At 55.2% G+C, this 19,409-nt stretch overlaps 1 protein-coding gene and 1 long non-coding RNA gene across 2 annotated transcripts in view; both read right to left on the bottom strand.

The window, feature by feature from the left end:
- SBK1 (SH3 domain binding kinase 1) overlaps positions 1-4,114 on the bottom strand; it is a 41,335-nt gene extending 37,221 nt beyond the window's left edge. The window contains exon 1 of the mRNA XM_056138842.1: positions 3,830-4,114. The gene's annotated coding sequence lies outside the window, so the exon portion shown is untranslated. The remainder of the gene's footprint in view (positions 1-3,829) is intronic.
- A 7,316-nt stretch (positions 4,115-11,430) lies between these two features.
- Positions 11,431-19,162, bottom strand: LOC130045883 (uncharacterized). Its single transcript, XR_008795642.1, has 3 exons — positions 19,064-19,162; positions 16,325-16,459; positions 11,431-11,544 (listed from the first exon to the last, which is right to left on the bottom strand). It is a non-coding gene; the product is annotated as an uncharacterized LOC130045883 (long non-coding RNA).
- Positions 19,163-19,409: the final 247 nt, after the last annotated feature.

Genomic DNA, 19,409 nt, shown 5'->3' on the forward strand with positions numbered 1-19,409 from the left:
GGCATCTGCGGGGCACGGCCTTCCCAGGGGGGTGCACCGCCTCTCCTGAGCCAGGGTCCCTCCTCACCCCCTGCACCTCCTCGAGAGACATCTGATCGCCTCCTTCCCGCCTCTCCCTGCGCAGTCTGGCCCATTCTCCTTGCCCGAGGGGTGCTGGCCGCTTGCCTCCAGCTGGCAGCCTGTCAGCCCCGTGGCACACCGGCTTCTGGCACTGACGTCACCAACAGCGTCACCCGCCAAGGGAGGCTGTGAGCGGGGCCTCCCCGGGAAGCCTTGGGTGCCCACGTGGACATGGTCCCCACCACATCTCCCTTCCTGGGGCCCATCTGGCCCCCTCACCCAGACCCCCCTCCCTACAGCCCACGCCCTCTTTCTCTCACTCAGCCTCTCGAACTCACTGCCTTGTTTCTGGAAAAGGAAAACAAGCCACCAGCACTGGTGCCCCCTGGGCAACTTCCAGGTGGGCGGCCACACCCCTCGGGGCTCAGGGCTTCCTCCTGACTGTCCTTCAGGGTGAGCTGTGGCCGAGCTCGGGGGACCCTCTGGGGTGCTGGGACTTGGCTGCAAGTACCCACTGTGTGCTGCCCACTGAGCATCTCATGCAACAAGCAAAAAGCAACCCCCCCCCACACACACACATATACACACAGCACCCGAGATACTGCCCCTTCCTGTTCCGCTGAGCCTGTGCCCAGCTGGTGCAGCCCACCTGGGGGACTCTGGTCAGAGGGACCAGCGTTTGCACAGTCCCCAAGAGCCACTGGCACCGTGTCAGGAGGCACCATGCCCACATCTGTTTCCAGCACCCAGAGTCTCCCCAGCTGCCCAGGCTCAGTGAGCCATCACTCCACCTCCAAAGCCCCCCAAGGCTTCCTAACCCATCTACACAAAACTCAGTTCCTCACAGGGACCAACACCCCGGGGTGGGCCAACTGGGGTCTCAGCCTCTGCACCCCCCCACGCTTCCCTTCACGTGATCTGCTCCAGAGAGGGTGACAAGCCTTACCCCTCCCACCCTCTAGCCTGTCCCTGCCCACTCTGTTTTCCTAGCTGGAATCTTGCACCCCCACATTGCTCAGACCCCCTTGCTGGCCTTAGATGAAAGTGTCCTTTGTGCAAAGGGCAGCGCCCGCCTCTGACTCTGACCTAGCTGAGGCTCCGGGCCTGTGCTGAGTGGGGGATTCGTGGCCGTGGGTGTCTTTCTCCCACTCTGTGGCAGCCTGACCAGGAGAGCAAGGGCCGGCCCAGCCCACGGCGTCTGAATGAACGAATGAATGAATGGATGCAAACGCACACGCACGGGCTTCCGGACACCAACGCTTTTAGGTCACCAGCGCCCTTGTGTGTGTGGGGGGGCAGCCCCTGAGCCTCCTTGCCCCCAGGCAAACCTCCATGCGCGCCCCTTTCTTCTGCATCTGCTGGCTAATGCGGGGTCTGGGGGCCCACAGGGTCCTGCCTCGCTGGGGAGGGGCCTTCAGTTCAGGCTGCTCAGGCTCCTCAGGGGTTCACACCTGTGGCTCAGCTCGGCTGGCTTCGGGGCTTTCCTGAGTCCTTATTTTTGGACTTAGTTGTTCCAACAACTGGTTTCGCCTTAATTTCTACCCAGAGCGCCCTCCTGGTGGGTGGTACTGAGTGAGCACCACCAGGAGATGCTTTTGCTGACAAATTTTCAACCCGGGCAGAGGCGTGTGTTTCAGAACCACCCGCCACGGCCGTGGGGCACAGCGCCTGGCGTTCGCTGTTGGAGGGGCGTCATCCGGACCCTCCTGCCCACGGCTCCAGGGGAGAGCCCCGCCGTGTTCACCTCCAGGGCCTGGAAGGTTCGGTGAAGCCGCCCGTGATGCTCCACGTTGCCTCCGTGCCCCTAATGTGCGTGTGCCAGCCCAGCTCTTGCATTGTGCCGAGGGAAGAGACAGCGGCCCCAGGCAGCATGGGGACACCCCAGCTTCAGGAGTAGGGGGTGACCCGTGGGAGCAGGAGACAGGATGAGAGAGGTGGGGGTGGAGGGCGGGCCCCAAGGTGACCCCCGCAGTTCTGCTCTGTTCCAGCACCTTCCTCCCACTCTCCCCACCAGCTCTGCCGGGACGTCCACATCACTCCATATTTTTAGCTTCACCACCTGGCACCTGTGGTCACTGTCTCTGCCCAGCCTGGCGGAGTCTCTGCCCCAGGCTTAAAGGGCCAGCGCCTACGCGCTGTCTCCCTGGTGCAGCAGGCAGAGGGGCGCCCTCCCCGCGGAAGCAGAGGACCTCCTGGGTCTGACCCGCTCTCACTTTGAGGCCTGGTGAATGGGACGGTCCATCTCCCACAGGGCTGCAGGGATCTGGGCTCGGGCCAGTCAGGTCTGGGCTGTGTTTGCTCACAGGCAGACGGGGCAGGGAGTGGATTGTCAGACGGATCTGGCGTCTGTCCTCCCGGGTCACCTGCGTTCATGCGACAAGCTGGGGGCCTCCTATGGAAGGGACGGGCACTCAGGAGTCCTTGACTGTGACGCTCGAGCAGCCCCTTCCTTCCCCAAGAAGCGGCCCCCACACCTGGAGCCCCCCGTCTCCTGTCTTGCGTTTCCTGGAACGGGGTCCCCGAACCCCCCAGCATGGTCCTGGGCTCCGAGGGTAGGGTTCCCTGAGGTGTAGCCCATGCGGTCCACGAACCCCCCAATTCGAAGCTTCTGCCCTGGCCCAGCTGCTGCCACTCTGCTTGCCCGGGACGGGCTCCGGGCTCACCCAGGCTGGCAGGGCTGGTCGGCCCGGCACGGGGCACCCCGTTCTCTGCCAACTGCAGCTGCTTGCTCGTGTCTCCCAGAGGCCGTGGGTGCCGGGCCCCCACCGGCAGCACCCCGTCTCGGGGCTGAGGAGTCGGAGGCCCCAGGTCCGGGCAGGAGCCGCACCCCACCCCCCCGTGCAGGCCTGGACCCCTAGGCCTGCCTGTCCATCCCGGCCACGCCTGCTGACTCAGGCTGCTGGGCTGCAGTGGAGGTGACCCCTGGCTCCCGTCAGATTTCCTGTCCCTTCCCAGAGTCTGTGGTCACCACTGGGTAATGCACTTGAGGGAGCTTCCATCTCCCTACAGGTGGGGGTGGGGAGAGCAGGCCAGAGGGATAATGGCCCTACGGCATGAACCCCGACCTGGGCGGAGGTGGACTGCTGCCCGCACGGCTGCGGAGACTCAAGCCCACTTCCACAAGCACACAGGCTCACACACACACACAAACACACACACACACGCTCCCGAGTGCCCAGTAACACCGACACACAAACTTTCAGTCCTTCACACACAGAGGTACATAGACACACACTCATTCCCAAATCCCCAGAACCACACAGATACAAACCTCCTGCCTTACACACATGTACACCTGCACGGACACACACACACACACACACACACAGAGATATTTTAACTTATAACTTATGACAACAGATACTATCAAGCATCAGTGTAAGGCTACTGGGAAAGGTAGTCCTTAGCTCTAGGTGGGGCAGAGAGTTCCTGGAGGGCTTCCTGAAGGAGGAGCTATTTCAATGGAACCTGGATGGAAGGAACGTTGAGCCTTTCCCTGGCACATACAGGGGAGCAGAGTGAGATGAAGGAGGTGGGGCACTGCCCGATCACACCAGCCTTGAATGCCCAGGCAATGGCCCTCTTGGAGCAGAAGTCCATGAGCACAGGGAGGGGATCGGCAGGTCCGGCTGGGCCCCGAGGGGGAGATGGAGGCTCTGGGGGGAGTCCGCGGGGCAGAGTGTGGTGACCGGAGATGGAGAAGCAGGCGCTCCAGGCCGGCGGGGGGTCGCGAACCCAGAGCCCACCCTGCCCGCTGCCCCACACTGACCTCTGCAGGGGTTCTTCCTCCTCCCCGCGGCGGAGGCAGACGAAGCAGAAGGCTGGCACCTCTTCGGCCCCACAGCCCAGGGGCCAGGCTGGAGGCAGCTCCAGGACGGGGCAGGGGTGGCTGCCGGTGACCTCGGCCACATGGTCCTCGGCCTGGGAGGGTGTGCCCGAGCCCGGGCCCTCCAGGGTCAGCAGCCTGTGAGCCTCGGGGCCCCGCGCCTGTCCACCTGCCACCTGTGTCTTTCCACTTAGGTTCCCCGTTGCTCAGCGGGGGAAGAGCCGGGGGCTCCGGCTGGTGGGCCTGCGGGGGTCTCACAGGGGGCCGGGGGCTTCCAGCCCCGGGCTCTGCCGGCTCACTGGGGCCGGTTGTCCCTGCGGGAGCCTCGTCCCCCCCGCGGCTGCCGGCTGCCGTCTCTGCCCTCCTTGAAGTGGAACTGCGGGGTCAGCCCGTGGACGCTCCGTCCAGCTGCTGTCGCGCGGGCAGCTGTCTGCTGGGGCTGGCCACTCGCTCCTCGGGGTCGGCTGGCCGGGCCAGAGGAGGTTCCCCTTAGAAAGTTTGTTCTCCTTGCGGGCCGGGCGGGGGTGGCCCCGGGAGGGCGGGGACCCCGGGCAGGAGGGCGGCGGGCGCAGGTGAGGCGCCCCGGGAGAAGGGCTGGCCCCTGGGGTCCGGCTCTGCCTCCGGCTCCCTCTGCCGCTCCGACTCGGCGGCGGCGCGGCAGACCGGCTTGGCGGTGGGTATTAATAGCTCCACATTCACGCTGAGAAGCCGGGAGGTTAACTCCTTCCCTGCCAGAGTGCGGGAGGCTTGGCGGGGCCGCTGGGGGCTGCAGGAAACGAGGGGCAGGATGGGGTCTTCGCCCAGACCCCTCCAGGTGCCCCCTGCGGGGGCCGTGGGGCCGATTCCGGCCCCGGAGGCTGCATGTGGCCCCACAGCCAGGACCTGCTGGGGCGTCCCAGGCAGCACCCCTGGGACACCAGCCTGGGGATATTTGCACTCACGTCCACCCCTGGGCTCCCCCTTGTCCCCCCAGGCGCCCTCTGGTCCAGGCCCCAGTTCAGCTGGTGGTTGACTTTCTGGGCGCCCCCTGATCCCGGCCTGGGACACCCACAGCCTGCCGAGCTGGTGAGGCTTCTGGGGGTGGAACCGAGACTTTGCTGGTGACACATTTACGGCAGTCCCCCTGGGAGGGTGCAGCCCCCGCCTCAGCCTGGGAGTGGGGTGTGGGGGGAATCCCCACGGCCTGGGGACCCACTCACCTTCCCTGCCGTGTTCCACAAGCACCCGCACAGTGGCCTAGTAAACGAAGGAGAGACAGTGGAAGCAAGAAGCGGAGGATGTGAGGGAGGCTGATGGGGAGTCACTATGACGCCGCCCGGGCCACCGCCAAGGAGGGTTTGCTAGGAACTTAGTGCAGCAGCAGCAGGAGCAGATCTGGAGGGAGGAGGGGCCAGGAACAGGAAGCAGCAGGTACAAAGGTCCTGGGGCAGCAACCAGAGCCTTGCTGGAGGGCAGGAGAAGCTGGTTGTGGGGAGTGGGGATGGCTTTCATGCATGAAGAGCAGAATTTTCCAGGGGAGGCATGAGGTGGGGTGGCCCCAGCAGATGGTACCCATGAGCCAGGAAGATGGTGACCTGGCCCCCGACTAGAAGGTGCTCAGTCCACCTCTGGCCCTCCCAGGGCTCTGAGAAGGGGTTTTTGGGTGGGGGCGAGGGGTTGGAAACAGAAATTGAAGGAAAGAGGGGAGGGTAGAGCCATTCTGAAGGAAACGGCTAGATTTCTTGAGCCGAACCCACTGGCTAGGACAGCCTTTGGTCTCCGTAGCCTGGATGAGGTAAGGGCTGGGCACAAGTCGCCATGTACTCTTGCTTAGGATGTGCACTGCCCAAGGATAGCCTGGCAGAGGGTGGGCAGGGGCTGAAGTCTGGCAGAGGGTGGGTGAGGTCGATGCCCAGTCAAGCCTTGCACCTTTGGAACTGTGATAGCAGCCCGTGGCCTTTCTCCAACGGGTCGACCCAGTGGGGAATTGCTCTATCAAAAAGCAGGGTTCTCATCTGATAGCCACAAAGGTGCCCCCCAGACTGGGGTTGGGGGAACACCCAGTGGCCCCAGGTTCTCGTGGTTACTCTGCTGCAAAGCCTGGGCCACGCACCTCGCACCTCGAGGGGCTTCCTGGGGGGCAGAGGAGGGGAGGGAGAGGCCAGGCTGCCAGGCGGGCTCTGGCCCCCTGAGGTGGGAGTGGGTGGCCCCTCCCAGTCCCTGCCTGGCCCCCTGGGGTTGTCATTTGTGGATGTTAATTATTCATGATTCTGGGGCAATGCCTGGCTTTAATGCACTCTGATGGCCTTCCCCAGCTAATGGGCAAAATCAATGGGTTTTAATTCTGTGGTGGCTGTGAAGCTGTCTGTCTTGCTGGGTGGCAGGGCTCCGGGCTGGGTGGGACGTGGGGACTCAGCCTAGGCGGCCCCTCTCCCTCTCCCTTTCCCCCCTCCCGTGCTCCACCCCTGAGGCCCGGGGCAGCTGGAACATCTGGGCCCCCAGACCCTAGGGGAGGTCCTGCGGGGGTGCAGCTCCTGGCTTTGGGGTTGGGGCAGTGGCGCTGGAGTCCTCCCTACGGCTCTCGGCCTGGGGGCTTGGGGCCTAAGGGGGCATCCTGGAAAAGAAGGGGCTTGGGCAGTGCCTGCCGGCGCCACGGGCAGTGGCGAGCTGTGGGGAGAAGCTGCTGTCCACGGCTCCTGTCCCCAGGGAGCTTCTATGACCGTGCAGTCTGACAGACAGTCGACAGGCCAGGATGGAGGCCTCACCCCTCACAGGGCATTCAGCATCCTCCTCTCAGTCCGCAGCCTTCCTCCCTCAGCCGTGTGTGTGTGTGTGTGTGTGTGTGTGTGTGCACCCATTCAAACTGTTAATTAGGCAACTGTAAACATTTTAGCTCCACCACTGCCTTCCTAATACTGTTTCTGGCGTTTCTTTGTGCTCCAGAACACAGCACGCCTTTATTTTGATTTTATTTTGCTTTTTGGGTCACACCCAGTGATGCACAGGGCTTATTCCTGGCTCATGCACTCAGGAATTACTCCTGATGGTGCTCGGGGGACCACATGGGATGCTGGGGATCAAACCCAGGTCAGCCGCGTGCAAGGCAAATGCCCTCTCCCTCTTCGCTGTGCTATCGCTCCAGCCCCCACAACAGGCCTTTATGATGGGAGCAACCTGAGCCCGCTACCCTGGCATGACCCTGCTGTCTGTTCCCGGAGCATGGAACTTCCAGGGTCCCAGCCTGGCTGTACCCCGGCTCTGCAGGTGGGGGGCAGCACACCCACACATACCCCAGAGCCTCATCTGTCCTGGCCCCCCACCCACACACCCTGGGGCCTGGGTTCCCATCCGTGCCGTTCACCCGGGATCCTGCAGAGAAGCCTCTTTTCTGGGTGGGCCGATGGGTGAGCTCGCCTCTCCCCTCTGCTCTCCCTGCTCCCTGAAGCCCTCCCTGGCCTTCAGCCACTTTCCCATCCCCCTTTTCTCCCCGGGAAGGGACACACCGGTGAGGTTTGTTCCAAGTACCCACATATGAGAGATTGATTAATGAGCTGAGTGTGTGCATGTGGCAGCCCTGGGTTGGATCCCTGGCACTTCATGCTCCCCCCCAGTATCACCAGGAGTGACCCCTGAGCACTGAACTGGAGGGAGCCCCCAAACATACCTGGGTGTTATCGCCAAACCAAAACCAAAGTGGGCAACCAACAAAACAAAATAAAAGGAAAAGACTGGAGAGAGTTGAGGTATTAAGCTGCTTCCCTTAGAAGCTTAATCCGAGGGCTGGAGCGATAACACAGTGGGTAGGGCGTTTGCCTTGCACGCGGCCAACCCAGGTTTGATTCCCAGCATCCCATAGGGTCCCCTGAGCACCACCAGGAGTAATTCCTGATGCAGAGCCAGGAGGAACCCCTGAGCATCACCAGGTGTGACCCAAAATGCAATAAATAAATAAATAAATAAAAAGTTCAATCCTCAGCACCCCATACGGTCACCTGAACCCCACCAGGAGTCAGCCCTGAGCACCCCTGGGTGTGGCCCCGAACCCCAAACAAAACAAAAGCCAAAGCGACAGAAACCACCCCCTCCGTGGTTTGGCTGGGAGGCTGCTGCGAGTGGACGTGTCTGCACTGGCCGGTAGCTGTCCCACCTCCTCTCCAGCTCCTCCCCAGGGCTCTAGAAGTTCGGCCAAAACTCCTTCCTCTTTGGCACACCTGAGGCTGGATGGGTTTTTGGGTTCACTGGAGAATAGCCCAGACTCTGGCCCAGACACTCAGCTGCGCGTGGTCTGAGGGGGGAGGCAAGCAGATACCCAGGCTCCCTTTCCAAACTCAGGCTCAGAGGTCACTGGGTGGACCCCTATGTCAGACTGCACTCTGACATAGGGGGTCCCTCCTGGGGGGTCATGGTGCTGTGCTCCAGAGCAGAGACCTCAGGCCCCAGGGACCCAAGCAGGTCTCCTGACACTGCTTAGACTCAAGAAGAGCCTGACACGGCCCCTTCAGAGCCGAACGAAGGACTGACAGTGGTGAGGACCGGAAATGTGCTTCCTTGAAGAAGTTTTCCTTGAATTATGTTTATCAGTATTTTGTGAATGTTTGGCAAGCCTGCCCGTGTCTTCCCAGAAGGAGGATGTGGCTGGCAAGACATGGGAAAGTTCTGCCTTGCATTAGGTTCCAGTACATGTTTTCCTCACCACAAGGTGGAATCTTACTTCTCTTCAGATCACAGAGTGAAAAACAGTCCAGAACAGTCCAGAAGTTCCCTTGGCAGAAGCTTCTCGAACCCTCTTTTAGTCCTCAGGCGGGTGGAAGGATGGAGCGATGGGTGGGGGGATCCTTACTTCCACTTAGATTTTGTCAGCAAGTTACTGGTCCCCCTGTGGGAGGGAATTGGGGACAGCCAAGGGCTGAGGGTCACTAACAGGAAGAAGGGAGAGGAGGGCACTGCGGCAAAGGTCAGCACCTTCTTGAGGCTCTGGACTCTTTCCTCAGTTGCTTGTCACGTACTATTCACTTGTCCTTTTCCTGAGTGAGGGATTCGGGCTCACACCTGGCAATGCTCAGGGATTATCCCTGGCCCTGTGCTCAGGTGGGGTTGGGGATTTGAACTGGACTCACCCCCCTCCTGCTGGCTTAATCTCTGTACTATCTCTTTGGCCCCATTAGTTAACTTTTAAATTAAGAAAATAAGTAGAATCAATCTATATGTGATCAATACTTTTTTAAAAATTTTTTTAAATTTCATTATCATAAAAGGCCCTCCCGTTGATCGTCGATTTGCTCGAGCGGGCCCAGTAACGTCTCCATCGGAGACTTTGTTGTTACTGTGTCTGGCATATTGAATACTCTCGGTAGCTTGCCGGGCTCTCCGAGAGGGGCGGAGGAATCGAACTCGGGTCGGCCATGTTGGCCGCGTGTAAGGCGAACGCCCTACCTGCTGTGCTATTTCAGCACCAATCCCACCACCATTACATCTTCTCACCACCAGTATTTCTAAGTTTCCCACTCAAGTCTGCCCCACAGGCAGATGCTAGATAATTTATTCTGGATTTCCTGTTAAGAATAGTATAAGATGGGGCTGGAGCAATAGCACAGCGAGTAGGGCATTTGCTTGCATGTGACTGACCCGGGTTTGATTCCCAGTATCTCATATGGTCCCCTGAGTTACCACCAGGAGTAATTACTGAGTGCAGAGCCAGGATTAACCCCTGCGCATCACCAGGTGTGACCCAAAAAGCCAAAAAAAAAAAAAAGAATAGTATAAGATGTCTATAAGGGTCTATCTCACATAGTAATTCAACACCAACACCACCAACAACAAAAAGGGTATATTATATTGTGTGGCCATCTTTGCGGTTGTGTGCTCCTGGGATCATAAAAATGTAAATAATTGGGGTCCAGAGCCATCCCTGCTGCAAGCTGCTCAGTTCCGAGATTCATATATGAGTCTCTGGATGTTGGTCCTTAAAGGACTTAAAAAACAACCAGAGGCAGTTTGTGGGCGTGACAGCCAGGACTCTGGGAGGGCGGGGAGATGGGAAGGGATTGACCAGTCCCAACCCCATGAGGCCTAGTGCTTTGAGTCACTGGTCCCGCATTCCTGACTTTCTTTCTCAGAGGATTTAGTCTCTTGTGTGGGGGCCCCAGGACAAGTCTGTGAAGATCATTCGTGAGGGTGGAGGCGATTGGTCACTGGAGGTTTAGTGCTGCTGGGGTTCATCTGGTGCAGGCGGAGTGACCAATAAGTTTTTAGATGTAGATTTTAGAGTATTTGTGTTTGAATTCACCAAGAAGTGATTTTCAATGTGAGAGCCCTGGGTTTGATCCCCAGCACTATATGTTCCCCTGAATATCATGCCAGGAGTAGCCCTCAGGCAACACTGGCATGTGCCCTACCCCCAAAAGAAGTGATTTTTAATTTTGTCGGGAGGATTGGAGAATGCATTGATGAAGGCAAATTGGGGGGGAAAAAGCAACAATCAACTCCAGAAAAAACAAAAAATTGCATAGAAAGAAAATCTTAGTATACTTTTTTGCCCAAGCTGTATTATTCACAAAAGCATAATAATATAAATAGTAAAGAATATTTTAACCCAAAAGTATATGGATTATTTTGGTAGGATGGGAGCAGAATGTGTGTGTGTGTGGGGGGGGGGTGGGGGCGTGAGAACAGAAGAGAATCAAATTTTTATTTTCCATGCTAGGAAGCCAAACCAGGGGTGGGGAAATAAAAGAGAGAGCTACCTTGGCATGCCATTCAATTAATGATCTCTGAGCCCTCAGCATCAGCATTACTGGGAACTTGCTAGAAATGCAAAACCTTGGAAGCTACCCCAGAACTGTTCAATCAGAAACTATTTACAGGTGATTCAGACACTCCTTAAAGTTTGAGAAACCTGGTTTAGAAAGCAGTGGGCAAACAAAATCAGTAGCTCTGTGAGCTCGTTGCCTTTAGCAAGAGACCTACAGGAAATTTGAATTGTAAAGGGGAGGGGGTGTGAATATTTTAAATTATTATTGTTGCTTTGGTTTTGGAGATCAGACCTGGAGATGCTTAGGGCTGACTCTGCATTCAGGAATCCGCCCTGACAGAGCTCAGGGGACCATATGTGGTGGTGGGGGATCAAACCCGGGCTGGTCGTGTACAAGGCAAGTGCCCTACCCACAGGTTGCTCATTTTAATTTTTTTAATAGTTTTTATTTTTAAATCTAGTTTTAATTTTAAGCTATGTGGGAGATTTTTGTTGTTGAAAGAAATTAACCTTGCACATGATCTAAATATCCCAACAATACAGAAAAGGGACAAAGGTCCTTCCTCTGCCTGTAGCCAGCAGCTGTCCGTTCTAGAGCACGCATGTGGGAGTCTCCACCTGTGTGCGGGCGTGTCCTGCCTCCGGTCATGGAGCTGGACACAGGTGACTCACTTTGCCATTTCACTCATCAAGATTTTGGAGATGGATCCAAATAAGCACATAAAGATCTGCTTGATGCGTTTATAGGTTGCTTTTATAGGCTATTACAGAAAGCCTTGTCCTGTCATTCACGTATCCACGCCCCTCGTGATGGGAAATTAGTTGGATTCCAGGATTCCTTCGCTGCAGACAATGCTGTAATAAGCATATTCTCTGGTGGACACTGGGTGCAGCGTGGGGGAGACTCCATCTTCATGCACTTCTGTGTCTGTAGTTGAGAAACGGGAATGAAAACAAGATTTAACCTCGCCAGGGAGCTGGAGAAATGCATTTGTCCCACAGAAACGTGTTGAGTGCCTACTATGTGCCGGGCATGGTTTTGGACACGAGCGAGTCTGTTGTGAAGAAAGCCTGTGACATAAAGTCCTGCCTCCTCATGGGACTTACACACTGCAGGGGAAGACAAGAAATGAGTAAGAGGAATTGATCCAGTGGATGCTGGAAGTGCTAGAAAAGGGGAACGAGGAAGAGGGAAGGAGCCAGGGCTGGTCCCGGATGGTCTCAGTGCCCAGGGGACACTGGAAGGACGAATCTGAGGGAGCTGAGGGTCATGCTGTGTGAATAACCAGGGGGATGGGGAACTCACCAGCTCTCCCCCACCTCAGTCAGCACTGATAAAACCACCAGTCTTTTTTTAAAATTTATTTATCTTTAATTTTAATTAGTGAATCACTGTGAGGTACAGTTACAGACTTACAAACTTTCGTGCTTGCGTTTCAGTCATACAATGATCAAATACCCATCCCTCCACCAATGCCCATTCTCCACCACCAATGGTCCCAGCACCCCTCCCACCACCCACACCCCATCCCCCCAACCCCACCTCTGTGGCAGCGCGTTCCCTCTCTCTCTCTCTCTTTCTCTCTCTCTCTCTCCCTCTCTCTCTTTGGGTGTTGTGGTTTGCAATAGAGGTATTAAGTGGCCATCGTGCTTGAAGACCACCAGTCTGAGAAGAAGGACTCCTGGGTTCCACAGCTCTGGCAGCAGAAGCTCAGAGGGAGCCGCCGCCATGAGACCCTGCGCAGGGCAGGAGGCCATGTGGCCCCAGGGCTGGCTCCCAGGGGCCCCTGTGGCCCTTCCAACATGGTCAGTGGTGGGGTGCAGGAACCACGGGGGAGCCAGGGAGGTCCTTTTGGAAGGTTTGGCTTTGCAGAGGGGAGTCTGGTGGGCCTGGGAGCTGTTGCAGGCCTCAGCTGGCTGGATGTGGGTCAGGGTGAGCAGCTCCTGGGGCCTCTTGGTGTTTCCAGAGGGCAGGGGAGGTGGGTTCCAGCATTTTTTCTCTGACCGGAAGAGGAAGAGGTGGGGTTAGAGTTCTGGGAGGAAGAGCTGGTGCTCCTGAGCTTGGCTGTGGTGCTAGCGTGGCTGAGCCCCTCAGGCCACTTCTGTGGCCCCTGAGCCACTGTATCAGGATCCTGAGTCCTTCTCCCTCCAGCCTGGAAGTTGGACTCCAGTGCCCCCTATGGGCAGGGTCTACCACAGCCGGTGACTGGGGGAGCAGAGTGGGAACCCCAGCCTTGGCATTGCAAGGCAGGGTTCCCAGAGGGTTAAAAAACTGGCCCAGATATTTCAAATGAGCGAGGAGAAGATGGACTATTCAACAGTCTTTGATCCTCCCTCGCAGTATAGCTACCTCAGTCTTTGAAGCATTGGAAACCGGACGGATCAAAGATTCCAAAGTTAAATTTATAAAACTCTGGGAGAATTAGAAGAAAATGCAAGTACATTTTAAAATATAATTTCAATAGGAAAATCGGGTCCTTTTTAGGGGATAAACTAAGTTTGGAAATACATTTTACTAGAAAAAATTATTATTATTATTATTATTATTTTTGGGCTGGAGCGATAGCACAGTGGGTAAGGCATCTGCCTTGCACGCAGCCAGCCCGGTCGAGCTGGGTTTGATTCCTCCGCCCCTCTTGGAGAGCCTGGCAAGCTACCAAGAGTATCTCACCCGCACGGCAGAGTCTGGCAAGCTACCCATGATGTACTCGATATGCCAAACACAGTAACAACAAGTCTCACGATGGAGATGTTACTGGGCCTGCTTGAGAAAATTGATGAACAACGGGAGGACAGTGACAGTGATGATGATGATGATGATGATGATGATGATGTTGTTGTTGTATTTGGTTTTTGGGCCACTCCTGGCAATGCCCAGGGCTTTCTCCTAGCTCTGCACTCTGGACTCACTCCTGGTGGTGCCTGGGGGACTCTATGTGACGCCAGGGAGCGGCATGCAAGGCAAGCACCCTACCTGCTGTACTAACACCCCCCCACACCCTCCACACATATACACACAGTAATGTTTTTAATCTGCACAGCAAAAGTATCCAAATCAAATAAACAGAAATGGAATTTTTTTTTAAAGTGTGTGATAGGAAGAAGATAAGACTGGAGCAATAGCACAGCGGGTAGGGCGTTTGCCTTGCATGCAGTCGACTCAGGTTCGATTCCTCCGCCCCTCTCTGAGAGCCCGGCAAGCTACTGAGAGTATCTCACCCACGCGGCAAAGCCTGGCAAGCTCCTCATAGCATATTCAATATGCCAAAACAGTAACAACAAGTCTCACAATGGAGACGTTACTGGTGCCCGCTTGAGCAAATCGATGAACAACGGGAGGACAGTGCTACGGTGCTACAGTCAAGTGTGTGATACCAATGACATATAAGAGCTGACAACCTTGATACAGCTTCACTTGTACACTAGGAAAGGACCAAATGGTGGCAGGGTGAGCCAACGTGGCCAGCAGGTCTGAGATGTGATAAGTCTGCAGGGAAGACGCAACCTCTTTGTTGCCCCGAAGGTCTTTGTGCTTTGGCTCCTTCCCTGCAACCCTGTCCCAGGCTGTCGCCCGGCTTGCACTCCGGTCACTCAGTGTCACTGCGGGCACATATGAAATGCCCGGGGGGCCTGAATTACACCACCACAGGCGGGAGGATGCCCCAAGCCCTCTGGGTCAGGCCATGGTGGGATGAAGCTGGTGGGCAGCAGGGTGTCCAGTCAACAGGAGTTTGGATTTGAGAGTTGAAGTGATAGTACAGCACTAAACTATCCTGCATGTGGTTAACTGGGATTCCATCCCTGACACCCCTGATCATCGTCAGGAGTGATTTCTGAGTGCAGAGCCAGGAGTAACTAAGGTACAGTTGGGTGTGCCCACCCCCCAACCAAAAATAAAAGTCAGCCTTCCAGTATGGTCAGGATGTCCATGCCTCTTTTTTTTTTTTTTGAAGTAAAACAGATTTTATTTGGAGGTTTTTGAAGGTGTGAAGGGGAAGAGGGCAGGGGGAGAGAGGGAGAGAGAGTAATGCATTCAAGAGAGAATGCGGGCTTCTCCAAAGGCGGAGAGGCCCCTAAACACATCCCAGGATTAGACATGAAAGCACTAAAGTACACATCTCAAGAGGGGAGATGCGGGCGACACATGTGCTCAGGCACCACATGTGGTCAGCCACGTGGACGCAAGCAGCACATGGGCTCGGGCAGCATCTGTGCTGTCCATGTCTCTTAATGTGGTGACTAGATTTAGGACAAGTTTCTCTTTAGAGAATATCTTCTTTTTATGTTTCACCTGTTTTTCTATTGGTTCACTGATTTTCTTTTCCTTGTTGATTTTGTTCACTTTGGAGCTGCACCCGGCAGTGCTCAGGACTTACTCCTGGTTCCATGCTCAGGGATCGCTCCTGGCAGTGCTTGGGGGACCATACGTCATGCCAGAGATCAAACCCGGGTCAGTCTTGCACAAGGCAAGTGTTCTACCCACCGTATCATCTCCCCAGCCCTTCCTTGTTGATTTTAAGAATTCTGTATGTTAGACCAAAAGTCTTCTGTAATACAAGTTGCCAGGATTCTTCTTCGGTTCGTCATTTTTCTGTTGAGCTTCCCAAGGCAGGAGAGGCAGAGGCTCTTGTGTGTGTTCTGGTGGGTTATGGACGTTTGCACAGCCCCTTGTCATTCTCGAAGTTACAGACATGTTTATCCTTCAGCAGTTTCTCTTCTGGGCAATCAGACTGCAGAGCTGTTTAATGTGGATGAATGTGTGTGAGCCTCAGCGAGCGAGCACTGTGTAAGCACCTCAGTGACCCCTGGGGAGATGTGTGTGAGCACCATGACCCCCAAGAATCAAGATAACCAGAATATGCACAAACTCTACAACTCAGGGAGCATGACCAGCTCAAGCATGTGTGCAGATACTGGAAGTAAAGCATCACACAACAATAGCAAAAAGGAAGAAGAAAGAGAAGATATAAATGTGTGTGTGTGTGTGTTGCTTTTCTCACAAGATTGGAAGTAATCCAAGAGGCTATCACTAGGGGACCGATAAAATGAATTGGAGATCATGCGCCAAAATATTTGCTACTATGAAAAATGGAGGAAGTTTTTCGTATTGCAATGAAGATTTTTACGTGAGTTGTAAAATGCAAAAAGTCATCCTTTGTGTAAGATGTGGGAGGAAAGGGAAAGATAAAAATTCATTTGTAGTTGCATTAAAAAAAGCTAGGAAAATAGCTAATAAGTGATTAGTAGCACAAAGGGATCAGGGTATAAAGAATGGAAAACAGGAGTGACAAACGTGATCTTATTTTTGTTGGAGCTGGAGCTGTACAGAAGGTGGGGTGCTTGCCTTGCATAAGGCCAACCAGGGTTCCCCCTCTGGCACCCCATATGATCTTCCTGAACCTGCCAGGGTGACCCCTGAGTGCAAAGCCAAGAACCACGAGTAAATCCTGAGCACTGCTAGGCCCCCTCATTTTTTTTAGTAATTTTGCTTTTACTTTATTTTCTTAAAAATATTTTTTAATATTTGAAATATTTTTTTTGTTTGTTTTTTTGTTTTTTGAGCCACACCGTGGTTGGTGCTCAGGACTTACTCCTGGCGGTGCTGGGATCAAATCCAGGTTGGTTCCACGCAAGGGAAGTGCATTAACCTCTGAACTCTCTCTCCAGCTGCTTTAGTTTACCTTTGAAAACTTGAACTGCTGACTTACCTACTCTTTTCGAAGTCAATGGAACATCTGGACTGGGGTGTAGTTCAGCGGATCCCACGCATGGAGCTCTTGCCCAGTCTGTGTGGAGCCCCTTCTGGGTTTGAATTCCCGGGACCACCAAAAAGGGGAAAAGTCCTTGGAAAGTTGAAGAGATAATACAAAGTCTGAGTGCGTGCTCTGCACGTAGAGGACCTGGGCTGGATGCCTGAACTGCATAGTCCCTCAAGTACCTTTGGGAGTGATCCCTGAGTAGCCCTTGAGCACTGCTGGATGTGGCTCAAAAAAAAAAAAAAGTCAACTGGGGAATTGGGGAGATAGCTCAGGGGTCATGAGGACCCTAATTTTGATCCCCAGCCCTGCATGGCCTTTCCCACCCCTCTGCCCTCCACCCCAAGCACTGCTGAGTGTAGCCCTGGAGACCCTCAAGCTCCACTGGGTGGTCCTGGTCGCCCCAGCTCCACTGTGCCCAAACAATGCTGCATCCTTGGTCCCAAGCACTGACCCATCCGGACCCATCAGCCAAGTACCGGCAAGAGTGGCCACAGGGCCACAGAGCAGTGCTAACCCCCTCCCCAACACAGTTTATGGATTCCACTTGAGACAGAGGAAATGGCTGGAAAACGAAGAGAGAAGTTCTTAAGAAGCAGAAATCCAGGTCCAGCTCCAAATATAGGAATTTGACTCAGTTTCTCTATCATTTTTTGGGGGGTGTTGGGGGTTCACACCCAGCGATGCACAGGGGGTTCACACCCAGCGATGCACTCCTGGCTCTGCATTCAGGAATCACTCCTGACGGTGCTGGGGGACCATATGGGATGCTGGGGATTGAATCCGGGTCAGCCGCATGCAAGCAAACACTACCCGCTGTCCTATCACCCTAGACCCAAGTTTCTCTATCCTTGAGATGAGAGTTCTTGAGTTTGTGATGCAAAGCACTAAGTGTGTCAAATGATTCATATTCCTTCTCTGAGTCCACCAAGGAGGCTGCTGCGGACCTGAGACTTGGGAACAGGCCTGTCCAGAGCTCCTCCAAAGGCATCCTGGGAATTGAGTCAGCGGCCAGAGGAGAGCCCGGCCAGGATGCCGCAGGCTCAGAAGGTGACTGAGGAAGGGAGTTGGTCTGGAAGCAGGGGGAGGGGACGCTGCAGGCCTGCAGCCATCACTCAGGGTGTCCACCCACTCCCTTCCTCACCACGCTCACACTGGGGACAGATTGGCCCTAAATTTAGCAGAAAAGCAGCCCCCAGAGGGAAATTTCAGAAAGAAAAATTGGCAACAGCAACCTTCAGCATGGAAGCCCCTTGGGTCCTGGAAGAAACTGAGGCTTAAGAAGCGCAGGGGGCTACCCACAGAGCAGGCAGCGAGCACTGGGGTGGGCTGAGCAGTGCCCCCCACGCCAACCCCATCATTTACATCTTCACCTCCTGACCTCAGGACCCCAGGACATACTGGGTTTGGAGATGGAATCTTGGTTTTTTGTTTTGGGGTCTCACCAAGTGATGCTCAGGGGTTACTCACTCCTGGCTCTGCACTCAGGAATCACTTCTGGCACCATTCAGGGGACCATATGGGACAGCAGGGATCTAATCCGGGTCAGCCGTGTGTAAGGGAAGTACCTAACATGCTATACTATCACTCGGGCCCTGGAGATGAAATCCTGGGAGAGGCAGTGAAGGGGGATGAGGTCAGGGGGTGTTCCTCACCAATCAGACTGGCATGTTGTCTTAAGAAGGGGGGGGCTGGAGCGATAATATAGTGGGTAGGGCGTATTCCTTGCATGCGGCCGACCCGGGTTCGATTCCCAGCATCCCATATGGTCCCTTGAGCACCGCCAGGAGTAATTCCTGAGTGCAGAGCCAGGAGTAACCCTTGTGCATTGCTGAGTGTGACCCCCCCCCAAAAAAAAAAGAAGAGGAGGAGGAGATGGGGACGTGGGCGCACAGAGGGATGACCAGGTGAAGACTGGAGGCAGATACAGCCAGAGGCCCGTGGAGCCTTGGTTGTGGACTCGTGGACCCTGCAATTGTGAGGAAGTTTCTATTTAAGCTGGTTTCCAGCCCACTGGTCCTTGGACCGCTTCACAGCAACTTCAATTCCAGGAAAAAGTGATTGCCACTTAACTGACAGAGGTTTAAGTCTCCCAGCTCGAGCTGGCTGAACAGACTAACCCAGTTTGTTAGTTTTCGTGTCAGATAACCCTGGAGGGACTGGAGAGTAGCTTGGTGTGCTGGAGAGCATGCTTCTCTCCAGAGGCCCCGGCTCAGTCCCCAGCACTGCAGGAGTGATCTGACCACAGGCCTCAGACTAACTGGAAGCAACCCAGGAGGGCTGGCCAGACAGATCAACAGGCCGGGGGAATGCCAGCAGCTTTGCCTGTGGGTTGCCCAGGCTTGGTCCTTGGCTCCACGAGGAGCACAGAACACTGTAAGGTGTGATCCGTAAAAATGATCCAAATCAAACAAGACCAAAACAGGAACTGGAGAGATAGTTCAAGAGGTAAGGTGCTTGCCGCGCACACAGACGACCCAAGTTTGATGCCCAGTTCTGCAGATGGTCCCCTGAGCCTTCCCCCGCCCCCCAGTGATCCCTGAATAGAGAGTCAAGAGCAAGCCCTGAGCATGACCAGGTATAGATGAAAAAACCAAAACCAGAATTCCACACCCCCAATACAAAAAACAAACAAACAAAAAAACACAGCCCGAGATAGAACAGTGCGAACTGTGTGACCTCAGGCTTCACCTTCTGTTTCCAAGGCCATGTCTGAGTGGAGATGGCTAGAGGGGCTTCCTTGCTCTGGGGTACAACAAGAAGGAACAAAGCGTCTCCCTTCCATTCACAGTGACCACTGGAAAGTCCACAGGGCAAGTTTGCTTACATCTCATTGACTATGGCTTAGTCATGTGACCACACCTCGCTGCAAGGGATGCTGGGAACTGTGCAGGGGTCTCTTTTTGCTTGTCTGTTTGGTTTTTGAGGCCACAGCCAACTGCGCTCAGAGTTCACTCCTGGCTCTGCACTCAGGTTTCACTCTTGGCAGTGCTTGGGAGTCATATGGGATCCAGGGATTGAATCAGGATCAGCCACG

This window comes from Sorex fumeus, unplaced genomic scaffold (assembly GCF_029834395.1).
Source record: "Sorex fumeus unplaced genomic scaffold, SorFum_2.1 ptg000130l, whole genome shotgun sequence".
NCBI classification, from domain to species: Eukaryota; Metazoa; Chordata; class Mammalia; order Eulipotyphla; family Soricidae; genus Sorex; species Sorex fumeus.